Source organism: Podarcis gaigeae (genome assembly GCF_964106915.1).
Source record: "Podarcis gaigeae genome assembly, chromosome: 2".
In the NCBI taxonomy this organism is placed as follows: domain Eukaryota; kingdom Metazoa; phylum Chordata; class Lepidosauria; order Squamata; family Lacertidae; genus Podarcis; species Podarcis gaigeae.
Genome location: NC_139679.1, coordinates 76,276,690 through 76,282,247, shown reverse-complemented (window position 1 = coordinate 76,282,247; position 5,558 = coordinate 76,276,690). Strand labels below are relative to the sequence as shown.

The following is a 5,558-nucleotide window of genomic DNA, read 5'->3' as shown; positions in this document are numbered from 1 at the left end:
GGACATGAGCACAACAGCACCCTGTCCACCTGTGACCCCAAATCCAATAGGCTCAGAAGAAATCTAGAACCACTTACTAAATCTGGTTCTTCAGGCTCAGGGAAGTGCTAATGTTTTTTATTCACAATCTCACTCATTAGTATTTGTGTGGCCTGTGGGTTGCATGTAGCCCTTACAGGCCTTCTGGATCCACCAAATTTTCTTAAATACCTTGACTGAAACTTACCAGCAGCCAAATAAATTTGTTTTAGAGCTGAGGGGCCATTTAACACATCACCCTCTCCACCCCAAAATAGAGGACAGAAGGCACAGATTTAAATAAAAAGGTGCACATATCAATTCTATATGAATGAATGCAAATTTAGTAATTAATTACTAAAGCTTAAATCAAATCAAATCAAATCAAATCTCACTATAGTGTGTGTTTGCTCAGTCTGTAATATAGGTGCTAGCAGTTTCATTTTTATAGTTCTTAAGTCTTTAAAGCAAACTTGGACTAGACAACGTTTCAAACAGTGAATGTCTTCAAACAAAGAACCTCTGACTGCTATCCAAATAGAGGACTATCCTCTGTGAAGTAGGACACACTGCTGCTCTTAATATAGGGATGGATGGCTCCAATCCACAAGTTTCCAGTTTGCAACCATTCCCAGCACTGGGAGCTGAAAATCACAGAAGGTATCCCTATGGTGTGGCCTGCCAGAAAAAAGCACATTTGCCAGTAGGAAGATATCACAGATGAAGCAGCTTCGGCTTCAGAGATGAGAAGTGCAATGCTGCCTGTAGCTATTGAAAGTCACTAACAGAGAGCTGTTAAAAGGACTAGGTGTTCACAGCACAGTGGAGAGCACCTACAAAAGAGAAAAACAGAAAGGAACTCCAGCTGCTGCTGCTCTTTTGGAGGCAGCTCCTGCAGAGACAAAGAAACCAGGAAGTGGAGAGTGTGGCGCCAACTCTTCAGCTGATATAAATCGAAGAGCTTCATGGAGATAACTGGAGCTCTGTTGATTTAACCCATCTGAGTAGTTCTCCTGGAATTACCATTGAAGGCCCAAAGGGGTGATGAAGAATCTGAACAGGAAATGTTTATTTCCAGTCTGAGCCTTTCCTTGTCTATATGTTCTGCAAATTCTTATATTACTAAGAGCACATTGCCACCAGCCCCCTTTCATGGCTTTGAATCAAACCATGAGCATCTTGAGACGTTTCTATGGAGCTTCCAGACTTCCAATAGAATTCTGAGATGATTCTCTTCCAACTTTAGAATGGCAACAAAATGGGGGATGTGTATATCCCTTGTTGCTTGCAAAGCTCTTTGGAGCGTCAACGCCTCCTCTCTCACTGATGGGAGGAAAAAGCTCTGCTTGCTTCTAGAAAGGACAGCTTCTATCCTGCTGACAGATCCAATGCAGGCACAACCAGAAATAGTGAAGGAGCTGTATGGTAAAGTGATGGGTCCAAAAGTAAATTATGATAAATCGGAGCTACTTTCTTTATATAAATCTGGAGCTGGTTGTTTAAGCCCAGATAAAGCAAATGTTTGAAATCTCACCTACATTTAAGCCAAGCGGATACTTGAACCAACTCTGTTTGTTGAACTAGCCCTGTGTAATAAAAATAGAATTGTTATGGCTTTTCAGGGGGCAAGGGTCCCCTGAAATTCCTGGGTGCCAGGTTCTCCACATCATTCCCGAAATTAGTAAATGTGGGGTTTGAAGTCAAGCCAGCTTCCTTAGGAGTTGAGTTTAGAGAGGAGCCATCCAACAACAGAAACAAGCAATAGAAACAAATCATTACCATGAGAAAAGGTGAGACATTCAGCATCAGACAAGAGAGGGGGAGGTTGCCAGGTAACAAGGGGGCATGATGTCACTGCAAGAAAAGAGGGTGTCCTTTGCACCCAAGCTTGCTGAAGTCCAATTCTCGTGTCAGCGTGTATATTATATATACACATCAATCTCTGACTTTTGTCTTCTGGGTTTCTGGGGTTTTTCCTGTTGTTATTCTGTCTCTCACAGCAACAATAAACCTACCATTAAAATTATGGACTAGTCATTTCTTCGTCAGAGGGCAAATTTGCAAATTTAGCAGGGCATCAAATACTTTCCCCCCTCACTGTGTGTGTGTGTGTGTGTGTATCTATATCTATATATCTATATATTTTATACCCTTATACCCCGCCCACCTGGCTGGGCCTCCCCAGCGACTCTGGGTGGCTTCCAACAAGATATTAAAAACACAATAAAAGATCAAACATTAAAAACTTCCCTAAACAGTGTTTGCACATATTTTATGCATTTTTGTTCACATTACTTGGCTGGAGCATTGCCTACTTCAGAGAAATGCAAATTTTGAAGGGCAATGTTTAGGTTCATGTATTGTTTTAGGTAAAGGTAAAGGTACCCCTGGTCATTAGGTCCAGTTGCGGACGACTCTGCGGTTGCATGCTCATCTCACTCTATAGGCTGAGGGAGCCGCTGTTTGTCTGCAGACACCTTCCAGGTGATGTGGCCAGCATGAATAAGCCACTTCTGGTGAACCAGAGCAGCGCACGGAAACACCGTTTACCTTCCTGCCAGAGCGGTACCTATTTATCTACTTGCACTTGATGTGCTTTTGAATTGCTAGGTAGGCAGGAGCCAGTACCGAATGGGAGCTCACCCCGTCACGAGGATTCAAACTGCCAACCTTCCAATCAGCAAGCCCTAGGCTCTGTGGTTTAGACCACAGCACCACCCACGTCCCTTATGTATTGTTTTAGAAAGGACAAATTAGGTGGGTTCACCTTTAAATGAAAACTGAAGCAAATTTGTCCCCCACCCTTGCAATGCTCTCTTGTCTTTCTGCATCTTTACTTTCCTTCACAAGGAATCCAGTGCTGAGGGCATCTATATGAGTGACTCATGACCTGAGGTTTGTAGATGGCAGCTTAGTTGCCAAACCTAGCAATCTAGGATTTTTCTATTGCATCTTTTGTGGACGTTTCCTGATGTGGTCTATGGTTCTTCTCTGGAATCCCTTCCACAGCTGCTTGCGGGGTCAGCAAAGGGCTGGAAAGGGACTAATTAAATAATTGTTCTTAGAAGTCTTGGCAAACAAAGATCCAGTCTGAGAAAGAGTCTCCTTTGATGCTGCTAAATTCTTTCGCAATGAATTTCTTCCAGATTTCACTGAGATCAACAAACCACAATTTGTCTGGGGCCTCAAAGAGGGGGCCTTCAGTCAGGGAGCACCCGGTGGTAAAATGTGCGGGAAGGATGGCTTTATAGATTTAGGCAAAGTCTCGGGATGCAATAAATGGTGCCTCTGGATCCTTGTCACACGCTTCTTATGTGTCCCCGGAAAAGCAACTGGTGTGTTGGTCTTGCAGACTCACATTTCTGAGTAAATCTCAGAGAGGTTCACAACCATGGGGATGAAGTTAGATTTGCAGCTATAGGTCGCTCTTACATGAATCAAGCAACAAACAACCCAACACTACATCCTTCTGTAAGGAATATTCAGGAGGCGGTGTTTTACCATTATCAAATTCGTACATGCTTTATGTACAAAATTCTTTCTCCTGCTACTTCCACTCATGGAGGGTCATTGGCAGGAAGACACCATCCTTTCGTTTGTTCTTTCATGCTCTGTTTTCTAGAGAGGAGGCTCTCTCTTGCAAACAGAATGACAACAGACAGTAGTGGAAGAAGGTTGGTCCCACACTCTTCACTGGAATTTCCATCTGTTGCTCACTCTTCTAGAGCTGCGGTTCTCAACCTGTGGGTCCCAAGATGTTGTTGAACTACAACTCCCAGCATCCCTGAGCTTGCTAGCTAGGGGTGATGGGAGTTGTAGTTCAACAACATCTGGGGACCCACAGGTTGAGAAAGGCTGTTCTAGAGGATCCAGATGATGTTCCTGTCAGAAAATTGTGTTTCGGTGTTTTCTATTATTTTCTTTCAGTATTTTCTCAAAATCTAATACATGGCAATATATAATTGCAATGAAATGCCATTGCAGCACTGGTCTGTCCTATATGGACTGGCAAAGTGTTATTAGAGTTGAGCATAAAATGGAGAATGGAGAACCACCTACTGTATGTTTCTTTGTGCTCCTGGGAGGAAAGACAGGCTATGAATGTAGCAAAAAAGTAAGAACAGTAACAAAGCAATGTGTTGTTCAAACAGAAAACGATAGAAGTGGCAGAATCTGCAAGGAGAAAAATGCTAATTAGTATTACAAGGGATCTTGGCTGAATAGGATATACTTGTGAGTAAACAATATAGAATCTTGGCCGTATGGGGTTGGCATCACAGACTGATATTAGACTATATGAAGTGCTGTGTGGAACAACCATTCTGCTTTCATCTGATGGTGAAAAAGTAATGCCTGAGCAACATTAAGCGGGTGTTATTGTTTCTGTTTCTTACAATGTTATGTTGTTGTTGTTTAGTCGTTTAGTCATGTCTGACTCTTCATGACCCCATGGACCAGGCACACCAGGCACTCCTGTCTTCCACTGCCTCCCGCAATTTGGTTACGTAGCTTTGTGTTTTTATATTGTAAACTGACAGTGATCTTCGGATGCAGTACAGCTGTACCTTGGTTGTTGAATGCCTTGGTACTCAGACGTTTTGGCTCCTGAACACTGCAAACCTGGAAGTAAATCAAAACAAAATAAAAAAATTCCTTCCAGTAGCACCTTAGAGACCAACTAAGTTTGTTATTGGTATGAGCTTTCATGTGCATGCACAATTCTTCAGATACACACCTGTAACTGGAAGTAAGTGTTCTGGTTTTTGGGAAGCCGAACATCCGTTTCAGCTGTTGCCATTGTTTTGGGGGCCAATCCAGGCAATCAGAAGCTGTGCCTTGGTTTGAAAATGTTTTGGAAGTCGAACAGACTCCTGGAATGGATTCTGTTTGACGACCAAAGTACAACTGTATAGAAATTAAATAATTCAATACGGGCTCCTAGAGTGGAAGGAATTCTGGTTAGTGGTATCACATGCAATAGATTTCCTTCCTGAGATTTCCTTCCTGGAATGTCCTTTCCAATGTTTGTTTTTTTAAACAAAAAGTATGCTGTCCCCTTTCCTTCAGTTGTGTGCCATGTGGAAACACCACTTTAATTCCACTTCTAACAATGTCTTTAGATTTCTGAAGATTCCTCATGTGGAGGCAACCACAGAAAGAGCCTCTGCTGGAAAGCTTCACCTGAACCATCATTTCAAAGTGTAGGAATGCATGTTCCCCTTTAAGGGGAATTCCATACTCTTACATCTCACATTAATCCCTTTTCAGAGCTCAAACACCGATTTACTCAATTTGCCCTCACTTCACACATGAACGCATTAATAGCCACCATTACTATGTATTATGTTTGAGGTGACATCCAATGATATTAAAAACTCCACGCATGATGTTTTACCTTTGTAAGATAATTAAGAACGAGTGTGTGTTTGTGTGACACACTGATATAAAATAGTTTTTAATTTGGCTTAATTATAATGTATATTTAATTGCTTTGATTATCTATCTGTCTCATTTGTGTGTTCTATTTTGGTTTGTACATT

At 42.0% G+C, this 5,558-nt stretch overlaps 1 long non-coding RNA gene across 1 annotated transcript; it reads right to left on the bottom strand.

Annotated features, from left to right (window-relative positions):
* Nucleotides 1-420: 420 nt before the first annotated feature.
* LOC310838885 lies at nucleotides 421-1,783 on the bottom strand. Its single transcript, XR_014561207.1, has 2 exons — nucleotides 1,557-1,783; nucleotides 421-851 (listed from the first exon to the last, which is right to left on the bottom strand). It is a non-coding gene; the product is annotated as an uncharacterized lncRNA (long non-coding RNA).
* Between the last annotated feature and the right edge of the window lie 3,775 nt (nucleotides 1,784-5,558).